The following is a 15,215-nucleotide window of genomic DNA, read 5'->3' as shown; positions in this document are numbered from 1 at the left end:
GTGTTTATGGAAATATATGAAAACATCGATACCTCGATTTTAGTGAAAATATCGATGTTCATGAAAATTTTGAAAATTTTATAAAAGTGAATGAAAATTATTATAATTAGTTAATGAAACTTTGAACCGAGTCTGGGAGACCATTTCGGGTCTGTGAGCAATTTTTCACTAAAATGGAACTGTCCTCTTTGTCAGAATCGAGCAATTACAACCTAATTTCGACTCTAAAGACTCTAGCAAATTTACAGACCCTTCATGACACATTAAAGCCCATAAAACGCTGGAGAATTACAATAGTTAATACAATCCAAGAGGAAAAACGGATGCCAAAAGTGAAATTATCCATTTTGGAACACAAGTATTCATCAAATGAATCAATACCCACCATATGGATAAATTAACCAAAAAAATTAGTACTTTAAGCATGCTCTGAGACAATTGATGGAACGAACACATGCACAGTGGAAGAAAAACATATCTAAAGTACTCTAATTAGGTTAATTATAAAGATAAGCATGCATTAATATAACAAGTAAAAGGGAGAAAAGAATATAACATTTGTAGACTTTGAATCTTCTCCAAATTAACTCCAATCTTCTCACGAACGATTCATAGACCACCACGAGAGTTTTCTCAACTATTCTCCAGCAGGATGGTGGAATCTGGTGAGTGACTAATTTGGAAAGGAAAAGGTTAAGACTTTGAGAGAAAATTGCAATGAGATTATCACATAATCTCATCCAATTCCACTATGGCCAAGAATTTTTGCAATTTAATAAACACTCCCTCTTAAAGACCATTACATGCAAACACATGAGACTTTGAGTTTGATGAGAATTTGACACTAAAAAATCTACTAACTCAAAATGGGATTTTGTGGGACGAGTGTCTTCAAATGAAGACAACACTTAGAAATTCAATAGTTGGAATTTCCCACTCACAAATGTTGGGGCTTTCCACTAACTTGGTCAAAGTTTGATTCTCACAATCCAAAGTCAACAAATTTGACTTTTTGGCTTTCAAAAATAAAAAATCAACAATTTGACTTTCATTGCCATTTTTAGCTAGTCAACAAATTGACTTTTAATGCAATTTTGACCAATTCCATTTAATTTCAAAATTAATTCTAATAATCAATTTTAAAATTAATTTAATATTAAATAATTAATTAAAAAATTTAATTAATTTAATTTAATATTAAATCCAACACTAATCTCAATTTATATGAATCCTTGTTCATAATCTTGATATTTAAATCTTATTTAAATATCTCACATTTTCTCTCTCTTTATGTTTAATTCACAATTATACATTAGGTTAAATATATTGTATATATTTAACGATTTGCTCCAAAAACTGAATTTGAGCATTTCAAATTCGTTCGTCACACTATTTTAAGGTTTAGTTCAATATGAGCTAGTAGGGGGACCTCACGGACCTACAGATCGTGACCCGCAATTAACTGGTTAAACACTTTAACCTAATTAACCACCATTTGTTAATTACCGGGTCACTCCACTTAAGCCTAGTAGTTGCACTCCCCTCACTTTAGATATATTATGTCCACTCGATATAATCATGATTAGTAAGTTAACCTTTCACAGATTGTTCGTAATAATGACTGGATGAAAAGTTGTTTTACCCTGAGATTACATCTTGCTCCTTAAGTCCCATTGATCCTCTAATGAACAATTGGTTTGTGATCCAATCACTAAATTGAGTCCTCTCGAGCTAATGAGAGGGTGGGACCCCCCATTCAAGACCCAGAGTCAGCCCTAAAAGTGGGTAGGAGTGAATTCTGTCTTGCACCCTATGTTCTCATATATCTACCCGGTCTTACATCTGAAATGGAGGCTAATTGAGCCGCACTATTGAGTCAACTCTCACTCATGCAAGTCTAAGGATAATCCTGAATAAACAGGAGTTCATAGTTAGCTCAGGATCAAGGTCAAGTTACCTAGGTGATCGCTTTGAAATAGTCAGTCTTAAACAGTAAACAACGTTATAAATGATTTAATTCTTGGTCCGATCTTATACAAACTCATTGCATATGACACCCCCGCTCCTCATGTTAATACATGAACGAATTAGGATCACTTCGTTTGTAGCACTTTACAAGAAATTGTAACAACTATAGAGTAGGTCGCATCCAATAGTTTTACTAGAATAAGGCACCCGACCTTATTCATATATCATAAATCATTTTGACTATTTAGTCGAGCCTGATCCACTCTCATGTCTCCACTTATAGTTCAAGTACTCATGTAATAGTCATGGATCTTTTAGTTTATTTGATTTATTTTTAAAACGAAATAAGTCATTCATATATTTAATAACAACTTTATCAATTTACATAGTCAATTTATTATTTACAAACCACGAGTTTTAGGACATGAAACCCAACAGTAAAGTCATACCCTACCTTTGCCAATAACTTATATGCCTTTGGATAAAAGCCATCTTTTATTTATTTTTCGGAAGAACTGTTTTTGCCTCTGAAGGAACTCTTATACAAGAGTATCTATGAGCGGAAGCAAATCTTTCCAATTCATTGTGACAGAATTTCCACATATACATTCACACATACAGATATGCATTAACACCACTAAATTACCGGCATGCTTAGAAATAAATAAATAAAAGAACGAGGAACTTACCAGTTGAAGACTCTCTTCACTTAAAATCCCGCTCTCTCCACGAATGAACTCCCCTCGCTCTCGCTAGTGTAGGATTGTATCAACAGCAGCAGAAGCACAAGGATCATCTAAGCACTCAACTTCACTAATTTTGGCATAATATAAAACATGCTTCTGCAGAAAAATGAGTTTCAAGACATACCTCTTGTAGAACTTCTTCAAAGCTCTTTCTCCAACTGCAATCTTCTCCATATCTTGTTGTAGACCACCTCAAGATCTTCCCCACTATTCTTTTGGTCTCTAGATTGAGTTTGGGACTCAAAACAAGCTTGAATCAAGGGATGAAGGAGAAAAGCTCACTGCAGCAACCTTGTTGAAGAATCATTCTTCAAAACGAATTTTCTCTAAAATTCACTATAGATTGTATGCCCGATTTTCACTCCAATCTCTTTATTATATTGCAGATCAATATGTAAGGAGAAGATTTGCATAAGTTGCAGCTCATGCTTAGAGAAGACAAGGCCAATACATTGCAATATGTATGAGTTAGTTCAAAGATGGATAATGGAAAAACTTATTTTTCCATTTTGTGTGTTTTGTTTACCAATTTTTCAATTTTATCTAAAAATCAAAATTTTATTTTATAAAATCTATTTTGATTTTAAAAAAGAAAATATAATTAATTTCATAAATTAATTATTAAATAAGACTTAATTAATTTAATATCAAATATTAAATTAGTTTTAACACATATTCATCTTTATATATTTAAATCATATTTAAATATATAAATTCTCCTATTCTGTTTAATTCTAAAATTAAACATATAATTATATCTCATATAATTACTAATTCCCTTAATTCTAATTTGAACGTTTCAAATTAACTTATCACGTTATTCTAGAGCTAGTCCATTACAAGTTAGTATGAGGACCTCGCGGACTTACAGATCATGAGCTCCAACGATCCAAGATTAATTGGCTAAACTCATTAGACCAAATTAATCCCCATTCGTTAACTGATGGGCCACTTCACTAAAGCCCATAGTTGCACTCCTCTCACTGTAGATATATTATGTCCACATGATTTAACCATAATCAGCAAGTCGATCCTTCACAGGTTGTTCGTAATAACGGTTTGGTCAAATATCTGTTTTACCCCCAAGATTATGTCTTATTCCTCAATTCCCTACTGATCCTCTAATGAACAACTGGTTTGTGATCCAATCACCAAACCAAACTCTCTCACCCCAGTGAAAGGGTGGGGCCCCTTGTTCAAGATCTAGATTCAGTACTTGAGAGAATAACCTTTCTCCTATCCCTAAAACGGGTAGGCGTGAACTCCGTCTTACACCCTATGTCCCCAGCTATCTATCCGGTCTTACCCCTGAAGTGGGAGTCTTATTAAGCCGGTGTTGTTGAGCCAACCCTCAACTATGCAAATCTAAGGGCAATCTCGAATAAACAAAAGTTCATAGTTAGTTCAAGATTAAGATCGAGTTACCTAGGTCATCTAGGTGAAATAGTCAGTCTTAAATAGTAAACAACGTTATAAAGTAAGAGTGACTTATTTCTTTGTCCTAATCTTATGCAAACTCATTGCATAGGATGTCTTCACTCCTCATGTCATAACATATACGAATTAGGATCACATTGTATGTAGCATTTTACAACTCTTTGTAATAACTATAGAGTAGGCCGCATCCAATGGTGTTACCAGAATAAGATACCTAACCTCATTCATGTACCATAGATTATTTTGACTATTTACTCGAACCCGATCCATTCTTATGTCTCCACATAAAGTTCAAGTACTCATACAATAGTCATGGGTCTTAGTTTATTGGATTTAGACTTTCATACGATTTATGAGATCAATAACAAGTTTATTGATTATAGAAAATGTTTATCATTCTACAAACTATGTGTTTTGAGGACATAAAACCCAACAGCTAGAACAACAAGTAATCGTTCAGCAACATCCAGTCGTCTACCACGAACGGCTTCACACGAACAACAGAAAATGAGGACGAGACCACCATTTGGAGCCATTAGTATTCTCGGAGTGAGAATCCAAAGTGTGGACTCTATTCGGATTTGATAAAGGTGAGGAGGAAAAGAGATCGTGTACAATGATCAAGTAAATGGGAGAAGGCAATGACTATCGTATAGTCAAGATGCTTGATCTTTTAGGCGAGGTACATGATCGTGTAGGAAAAGCTAGACGATCGTTTAGTAAGGCTCGGGCGTTAAGCGATCGTTTAGTAAATTGTGGGCGAACGTTTAGAGAAGCATGCGGGGGTGAGCGATCGTTTAGTAAAATAATGCGCTATCATATAGGCTCTGATTTACTAAACGATTGATTGCAAATCACACCGTGAGCAATTATGCGTATGTCTTGCAAAATGAAAACAATTTTCATTTTATTCTTCAGTTACGAAAACCGAATTGAACTTCCCACTAACGCGTGATTACGGAGAAAACGTCGGGCAATTATCCCATAACTGTCCAATTAATAAAATAATAATTATAATCACATTATATTCATATTCTATAGTTTGATATCATATATCATCCATAGTGTTTTCTCCTCTACTTGATATAAATCATATTTATATCCAATTTTCTTTAAATTAATGTATCTCATACATTTAGTCAATCATATCATATATAATTAATCAATTCAATTATATCATGTATAATCGAACTTCCTCTTATCAATTTAAACATTTCAAACTGACCCAAAAACTGATTCTCAACTTGTATCCAAGCTACCAAGGGGACCTTATGGACCTATGGCTCGAAACTTCAACGGTACGTGAATAGCTGACTAAACTCTTTAGCCACGAGATCCACCATCCGTTAACTGTCAGGCATTCCACTAAAGACCTACAGCTGAACTCTTCTTACTACAGATATATTTCTGTGTCCATCAAATATAACCAATCATCAATACGATAACCCTTCACAGATGCTCGTAAGTACAGTTGGACTAATTTATCGTTTTGCCCCTACTCTTAAGTACCACTGATCTCTCTAATGAAAAATACAACATAGTCTCACTATGTGTGGACACCTTTTGGGCCATGAGAAAGTGTGTGGCGACCCATCGTACCTTTAAGGGAGCAATCTATCTACTTACCCCTACTTTGGGGGAGGAGTGAATTCCATCTTGTGTAGCTGAGTTCCCAGCTCCCAAATCAGACGAATCCCCAAAGTGGTAGGTTTGAGTCGGCTACCTGGCCACTTGCACCCATGCGAATTAAAGGATTGCCCTCAATGGCAGGAGTTCCCAACTCACTCCGGATTGAGGTCATGTTACCTATGGTCATCCCAGTGAAGTGAAGTCTCTGTCATGAACAATGTTATATAACGAGACATTAACACTTCATGGTCAGGTCTTATACAAACTCTTTGTATATGACGCCCCCGCTCGTATGTCCCTACATGAATGATCAGGATCAGACCATCTGTGGTAAGTCACAACACTTGTAACCATTCCACAAAACAGGTCGCATCTGTAACATTACCAGGATAAGGATTCCCCCATATATCCATATACTACAAACCATTTTGGTTATCACTTAAGACATGATCTACTTGTATGTCACCATATGCATGCTTAAGTTACATAATGACAATCAGGGATTTTAGTTTATTGGTCTGTGGTAAAGCAAATAAAACATCCAATGTGCAAAGTCAAGAAGTGAAGTAAATATCACATATTATACATCACAAACATTCGTACGAAATGTTTACAAACTACAAAACACGAGACTTTAGGGCATCATCCCCAACATCCTCTTCTTTTTTGGCCTTTTTTTACTTCTCCTTTATCCATCTTTAGAAGTGGTGTGGTGAATTTTTCTTTAAAAAATATGATGTCTCCGATCATCAGATTTTTTTAGCATTCTGAAAATGGTGATTCACCTTTCTTGCGTCGAGAAGGAGGAACATAGCTTAGGATAGGAAGGTTTGAGACCTTTTTTATGGGCTAATCTTCTTTTCGTTCTTTAACACCTTAAATTTGATTTCGGTGGTCAGTTCGTCATTTCCTTGGTTTCTAAAAGCATTTACTTCATTCGACTTTGTTGTTGTGATCACTTGTTGTTTGGGCTTATAAGTGTCTTTAGCCATAGGAACCTCTTTCGTTATAACTTCACAATACCATTACTTTTTAGATAAAACTTTGCATCAGCAAAGTGAGATTCAGCCTTTGAAATGGCTTCGAGTCAATGCCATCTTTCTTGATACCTTGTTGATAGAATTTAAAATATTGGTGGAGCGTGGAGGTTACTACTTCATTTTTGTGAATCCAGGGACGCCCTAGCAACAATCAGTAGGTGGTTCTTGCATCGATCACGTGAAATATGGTGCTTGCTTGCAAATCCCCTATGGTGATTTCGAGACGAATTGTGCCTATCCCTCTGATTGAAGCCCTGAATCACCTGTTTACTACCCAATAACTCCTCCATCGAAATGCCCAGTTGATTCATGGTTGATTTTGGCAGTTTATTGACAGCTAAGCCATTATCGATGAGGATTCGACTGAGTTTCTGCTCTCGGATATATCCCAACACAAATAAGGATCTATTATGGAGCTTTAACCCAAGTAGCAAATCTTCGTCGGTGAATGATATCGATATATAACATAAAGCACATGTATTTGTTTGGGTTACAAAAGTAGTGGGAATTTTATTACCTTTTAATATTTTGACAAGTGCAACCTTGGTCTCCCGTGGGAATGACAGCAAATCATTTATGCTGAAAGAAGGTAATTTCTCTAGCTTGGTCGTCGCTTCTGCAGAATTTGAAGGGGTGTCATCATCTTCAGTCATACTAATGACATGGAATGAAACAGTTTCGACTGGAAAGCTCTTTGGAAAGAAGTCTTTCAAGGTTATTGGTTGTCGAGGTCGAGAAATCTCTTTGCTTTTTTCGATAACTAATTGAAGTTTTCTCATATTCTTCTTTGCTTTTTTTCCTTTGAGACTTACTCTTCCTCTTATAGTTTTGATACACATGAGATTCTTTCTAAACAAATTTTTGTTGGCGCCTCTTCCGACGAGTTACTAATGTCCATCCTTCATTTGCATCTTCCACTTTTTCCTCTCTCTCCCAAAAGTTAACTCTCTGGAAATCGGTCTTTTGTAAGGGCTTCGGTGAAGAATATATAATAATAGGCTCAAGAGATCCAAAGTGGATCAAACTCCCTATCGTAGGTAGTCAAATATCAAGATGAATCATTACTGTGACGTGATTTGTTTGCGCTCGAGGTCCAATTTAGTTTTTTTCTTTTGAACTAACTTCAAAATTAACTCCTTCAGTACAATGTTGGGATTGGTGCCCTAATTCTCTCGGAGTCTCATTGTTTTGTAAAGATACATATTATTAAATGAATAAAATAAGTATTATTTAACTTTGACATTTACTCATATCCAATAAACAAAGCTCCTTGGTTATCTTATGTGAACTTAAGCATGTATATGTGATATACAAGTGGATCATACCTTAAGTGATAACCTAAATCGGTCTGTAGTATAAGGATTAAGGTGGGATACCTGACCTTGGTGACACTACGGATACGACCTGCTTTGTAGAGGTTTGCAAGTGTTGTAAATTGCTACAGATGGTAGATCCTGACCATTCATGTGGAGACGTGGAGTGAGGGTGTCCTATACAAAGAGTTTGTATAAGACCTGGACCACGAGATGACTAGACTTTATATATAACGTCGTTGATACTAGAGACTTGCATCTCACTTAAACGACCATAGGTGACATGACCTCAATCCTGAGTGTTTTGTGAACTCTTACCTTTGAGGGCATTCCTTTGATTAGTATAGGTGAGACTGGCCAGATTGCCAACTCAACATGACTACCTTTTTAGGGACTTGTCAGATCTGGAAGCTGGGAACTCAATTCACAATATGGAATTCACTCCTTTCCCGAAGCAGGGATAAGTAGAGAGATTGCTCCCCTAAGGGCTGATTCCGGGGCTTGAACATAGTGGTCACAACTTCTCTTTGGAAGAGAAGACTCAGTCATAGTAGGACTATGACTTATGTTCATTTGAGGGATCAGTGGTACTTAAGGAGACAGATGTAACTATAGGGGCATAACAGTTATTGGCCCAACTGTACTTACGAGCAATCTGTGAAGGGTTGTCGCATTGCTGATTAGTTAAGATGGACACATAATATATATGTAGTGGGGAGAGTTCAGTTATCAGTCTTTAGTGAAGTGCCTGGCAGTTAACGGATAGTGGATCCCGTGACTAAAGAGTTTAGTCAGTTATTCACGTACCATTGGAGCTTCGGATCTACAGGTCCATGAGATCCCCTTGGTAGCTTGGATTTTGTTGAGAATCAGTTTTTGATGTTGATTTAAAATGTTCAAATTGACAAGAGGTATTTTGATTATATGTAATATAATTGGTGTGATGTATGAGATACATCTAGTGGATGATTGATGTAAATGAGATTTACATTAAGTACCATGGAATAGAAAAAGAACTATGATTTATATGTTTCATGAGATGAAATATTAAAACTATATGTTATAAATATAATATGATAAGTTGGTTATCATTTATATTTATAATAATATTAATTATTAGATAATAATATTTTTTCTTTTAAATAACCAAATGTAGTGGGTGGTTATTGGATCGTGGTAACTGTGAGTATAAAGGAAAATGGTTTCCCATTTTTGAAAAAGAAGTTTTTCACAAAATGTTTGAAAAGATTTTGAGTTTTCTTTTCGGCAAAAAGAAACTCACGAAAGTCGTCAAGTAAATACAGAGTTACTAAACGACGGTTGGGCGAGTTAAACGATCATGCAGTGTTTACTAAACGATCGTATAATTTTGCTAGACGATTGCTAGCCCAAGGTAAATGATCGTGTAGAGTCTGTAAGATAGGTCTCCGACTTCTCCCACTTGCCGAGTCAGTATAGAGCTAAACGATCACATAGTTTTATCTAAACGATCGGGCATCGACCTATACGATAGGTCTCCGACTTCTCCCACTTGCCGAGTCGTGTACGCGATCGTTGTTTCCTCCGTTCGTCTACCTCACACTAAGTCCGAACAGAGCCCACCCTCTAGATTCTCACACCGAGAATACCAAGGTCACCTTGTTGGTGGTATCAGACTCAACTTGACACCGTCGAGGTTTTCCGGAGGCCGTTGGTGGTGTTGCGGAGGTCGTTCGTTGTTGCGGAGGAATTCGTGACCGAGGAGATCATTGAGGACGAGCGTGAAGTTTTCATGCGGTGTTGCGGTCATGTTGATCAAGCGCTCGCAGTTGCTATTGTTCGATCAAAGTGCGCATCGGAGCGTGGAGATGCTTCTGTCATTGTTAGTACAGTTTTTCCCTCTGTACATTTGTTGTTTCATGCTATAATTTCTCTGTAAATTGTATAACTGCTTGTATTGAAGTCGACTGTAAATGATTTGTTGATTTATGATTGTAATTTAGAATGGTCTTGTTCCACTGCTCATGGAAATCTCGATTCCGATTTCCTTCATACAAAACACTTTTCTACTTGATGACCGACAACTCGATGATATTTGCATTAATTGGGATCATTTATTCTCCCCATTTCTACAGGTCGTTTACACTCGGGAAGTTCAATGAGTTGTTTCTCTAGTAGTTACTCTAATATATCAAGCAAACCGGAGTCTGGAAAAGGGTAAACTTTTTCTTGTCTTTCTTTCAACGTCGGACGTCTTTTCTCACCCCCATTTTGGCCTTTTTCAATCTCTTTCTCCTTGGAAATGAACTTCCAAGGGGTCATATTGACGACCATGGCTTTTTTACTGGCACCCTTCAATACCTTCTGAATGCTCTTCACTTATTTCTTTTCTTTCTTTACTTCTAGGACCAGTAAATTGTTGTTTCCTCTATTAGCAATGCTTAGCTTCATATCATGAGCTCAGGTCACCAAGTCTTTAAAGGTGCGGGGTTTTATCCCTTGTAAGATATACAGAAGTCTCTAGTGAAGGGAACCAATGAAGGTCCCTATGCGAAAGCGGGGACCGTTCCCAATTTTATTTTTCACAGAATTGTAAAATTACACTTACCCTTGAAGCCAATCTTCTATGTCGTCCCTCGATCCACGATCACAATCTGATTTCCAAACCAGGACACCACCACTTGAGAACCTTCTGTATTATCTTGGGATGAGAAATGGGCAGGAGTGGTAGGCTCTACACAATTTTTGGAAGAGGGAAGAGAGGATGAGAGGGAAGATCTTTTTCTTTTTCTTAGAAATAACTTCTCTGTAATCCAGAAGAAGATGGAAAACACTAAAAAAAAACCCCACACTGCACGTTTGTTTTGAGAGAAATTAGAAGAAAGGAGTTGTAACTCCCCCTCTTTAATTAAATTAAAAATAAAAATAATTTAACTAAATCAATAATAATAATAACAATAATAACTACCTTATTATATATACACACTATATATTATATCAAATATAACACATAACCTATAGTTTTATATTGTATCAAATACAATATAACCTACAGTTTTATTTTCTCTCAACAATGCATGACATTTAATATAAATCATATTTATACTAAATTCAATTATATGAATCTCATCCATATAATTAATATTTGAATCATATTCAAATATTTAATTCCTCTAAACTATTTATGGTATTTAGCATAAGTCATATTTATATTAAATGTAATTATATAAATCTCATTCATATAATTACTATTTGAATCATATTCAAATTCCTCTCAAAATACTTTATATTATAATGTATCTAATATATTATATCAATTATATATATAGAGTTAATTTAAATAATTATATCATATATAATTAATTTTTCTCAATTTATTTGAACAATTCAAATTAATCCAAAATTAATTCTCAATTAAATCCCCGTTGAGCTACAAAGGGGACCTTATGGACCGGTATATTGAAGCTTCAATGGTACTTGGATAATTAATTAAACTCTTTAATTAAATTACCCAACTTCCATTAATTGTCGGTCATTTCACTAAAGACCGATAGCTGCACTCTTCACACCACATATATATTTATGTGTCCATTGGATCTAACCAGTCAACAGTGCAATGACCCTTCATAAATTGCTTGTAAGGACAGCTGGGCCAAAATTACCATTTTGTCCCTCTAATTACATCTATCTTCTTAAGTACCATTGATTCCTCTAATGAACAATAAGTCATAGTCTAACTATGACCAAGTTTCTCTCGGGCCAAGATAGAGTGTGGCCATGTTGCTCAAGGTCCGGAATCAACCCTTAAGAGAGCAATTTATCTACTTACCCCGACATCAGGGAATGAGTGAATTCTATCTTGTGTAGCTGTGTTCCCAGCTCTCCAATCAGACGAATCCCCAAAATGGTAGACATATTGAGTTAGCAATCTGACCACTCTCACCCGTACAAATCAAAGGACCGCCTTCATGAGCAAAAGTTCACAACTCACTCAAGATTAAGGTCACATCACCTATGGTCATCCTGGTGAAATGTAAGTCTCTCTTATTAACGGTGTTATATAATGAAACTAATCATTTCGTGGTTCAGCCTTATACAAACTCTTTGTATAGGACATTCCTGCTCACATGTCTCCACGTGAATGATTAGGATTAGATCATTTGTAGTACTTTACAACACTTGTAACATTTACAAAGTGGGTCGTATCCGTAGTGTCACCAGGATAAAGTACCCAGTCTTATCCATCTAATACAAACCGTTTAGGTTATTATTTAAACAAGATCTACTTGTATGTCTCTACATACTTGTTTAAATTACATAAAATAACCTAGGATCTTAGTTTATTGGATTGAGTGTATGCTTATAAAAAAAATTATTTTGTTAATAACAATTTGTTTATACGATGTTTACAAACTACGAGAACACAAGAGAGATTTAGGACAAAATCCCAACATCCAGTGCATTCCTCGAGCCACTGCTGACAATTTAGTTAATCGATCTTTGCAATCAAGGCTCAATGCTCTCCAGTGATTGATGTAGTCAATGACCAACTCGTATTTTCGTTGTTTGGTGGTCGTGAGCTTTATCATGTCAATGATACACCTCATGTTATAAAAGCGGTTAAGGAATTCTCTTTCAAGCTGCTCCCAACTATCAATAGTTTCAGGTTCAAAGTTGGTATACCAGTCGAAGGCATTTCCTTTTAGAATTAAAATGAACTGTTTGACCTTCAAATCTCCTTGCAAACCAACATTCTCACATGTTTCGATGAAATGAGCAACATGTCGCTTTGGGTTGCCCTTCCCATTAAACTATTGGAATTTGGGTGGCTAGTATACACTTGGCATTATTAAATTGTCAATCCTCTTTGTATATGGCTTAGAATATAAGAGGGAAGTCTGAGTAGGTCCACCATACAGAGCCTTGATGGAGTTGGTAATCATCTCTTGTAATTGTTGAACAGACAACAAAGCAATTGACGTTGAATTTTGTGGTTGACCTTTTTACACAATAGTCTTCCCCTTGTCATCATTCCTGGCTATAGGTGTATGACTTGATTTAACAACGTCACGAATCTCAATGTGATTCTTGAGGGATGTAATTTCATAATCCCTTTCTTCGACAATCTTCATCAGCATGTTAACTTTCTTTTTTAGTCTGGCCATCCTTTCTTGACTTGTTCCCACGTCGGCCATCATGACTGACATTATATTTGGGTTGATGGAATATATTAACATGCAGTGGAGAAAATCAGGATCAATAAGCACTCTAATTATACTTAATTTGAGTTTAAAACATGCTTCAAAGTAACTATTACAACAAAGGGTTTATTGAACACAATACCTTTGATGAAACCTCTTCAACACCAGTTGAGTTCTAAGTAAATGTGCTTCAATCTACAAGTAGACCACCAAGAACATCTTCTCTACTATTCTCTTGCTAGGATTGTGTGATGGAAACACTAAATTGAACTGGATTTGATGAAGATACGAAGAGGTTTCGAATTATGCAGAGTTCTGGAAAGCTTAAAAAACATATTCAACCCAAAACTTTAATTTATAAAACTTTCATCATGCAAATTCAAAGCATGCATGAATGTCAGCTCCTTCTTCATGGAGAGAGTGGAATTGGATGAATAAGGTGCTTTGCACCATAGTGGAGATTTCCAATTTTTCTTTGAGTTTTCAAAATTGGTTTTAAAAATTGATTTCTAAAACCAATTTCTAAATAAACAAATTTATTTGTTTTATTAGTTTTATAAAAAAAATTATTTCAATTAATTAATTTTAAATAAAACTAATTAATTAAACCTTTTAATTAATTTTGTTAATTTAATATCTAATATTAAATTAATAAAATACCAATTTCACTATAATGAATTTAATTTCATATAATTAATATTTAAATCATAATTTAAATATTAATTTATTCTCCAATTTCGTTTAGTTTTGATAAAATTAAATATTTTAATTGTATCAAATACAATTAATAGAAACCCTAATTGAATTTGAACATTTCAAATTCTAAAACCTAATTTCAAATCTCATCAAGATTACTCAATTTACTAATCCAAATTACGAGCTAGTAGAGGGACCTTATGAACCTACAAATCATGAGCTCCAATGTTTTGTAATTAATTGGCTAAACTCTTTAAACCGAATTAATCACTATTTGTTAACTACCAAGACATTCCACTGTAGCTCGATAGTTGCACTCTCCTCACTGTAGATATATTTTTGTCCATTTTAACCATAATCGGTAAGTCACTCCTTCACAGGTTGTTCGTATTTACAGCTGGGTCAAAGATTACCATTTTACCCCTGTAAATACATCTTCCTTAAGCTCCCACTAACCTTGAATAATTTATTTATAGTCAAACTTATAAATTATAACCCTCTCTTCCATGAGAGGTCAGGGGCCCGTTGTTCGAGACAAGGTATCAACGCTTAAGAGAACAACCTATTTGCTAACTCTAAATCGGGTAGGAGTGAATTCCATATTGCAAAGCTATGTCCTCAACTATCTGTCTGGTCTTATCCCCAAAATGGGAGGCTTATTAAGCAGTGTTGTTGGACTACTCTCACTTATGCAGATCAAAGAATAATCCCGAATAAATAGGAGTTTCATAGTTAGCTCAGGATTAAGATCGAGTTACCCTAGGTCATTGAGTTTGAGATAGTCAATTTTAACAGTAAGCGGTTGTTATAAAGAAAAGTGATTATTTCAAGGTTTGGTCTTATGCAAACTCATTACACAGGATACCCCCACTCGCATATCTCTACATGAATGATTTTTGGATCACATCATTTGTATCAATATACAAAATGGGTCGCATCAAATAGTATCACCAGGATAAGGTACCCAACATCATCCGTATACTTACAGATCATTTTGGCTACATACTAAAACTTGATCCATTTTTATGTCACCACATAAAGTTAAAGTATTCATGTTATAACTATGAATTCGTTTATTGGATTTTCATAAAAGGATGCGATACCAATAGTAATTTATTGAATAAAAAACTCAACAACATCTTTATTGATAAATATAATATGTTAACAACATTTACGAACTGCAAGTTTAGGACATTCCCAACATGG

Source organism: Benincasa hispida, chromosome 10 (genome assembly GCF_027475165.1).
Source record: "Benincasa hispida cultivar pf3 chromosome 10, pf3_genome.v1.1, whole genome shotgun sequence".
NCBI lineage: Eukaryota > Viridiplantae > Streptophyta > Magnoliopsida > Cucurbitales > Cucurbitaceae > Benincasa > Benincasa hispida.
This window is presented reverse-complemented; position numbering follows the sequence as displayed.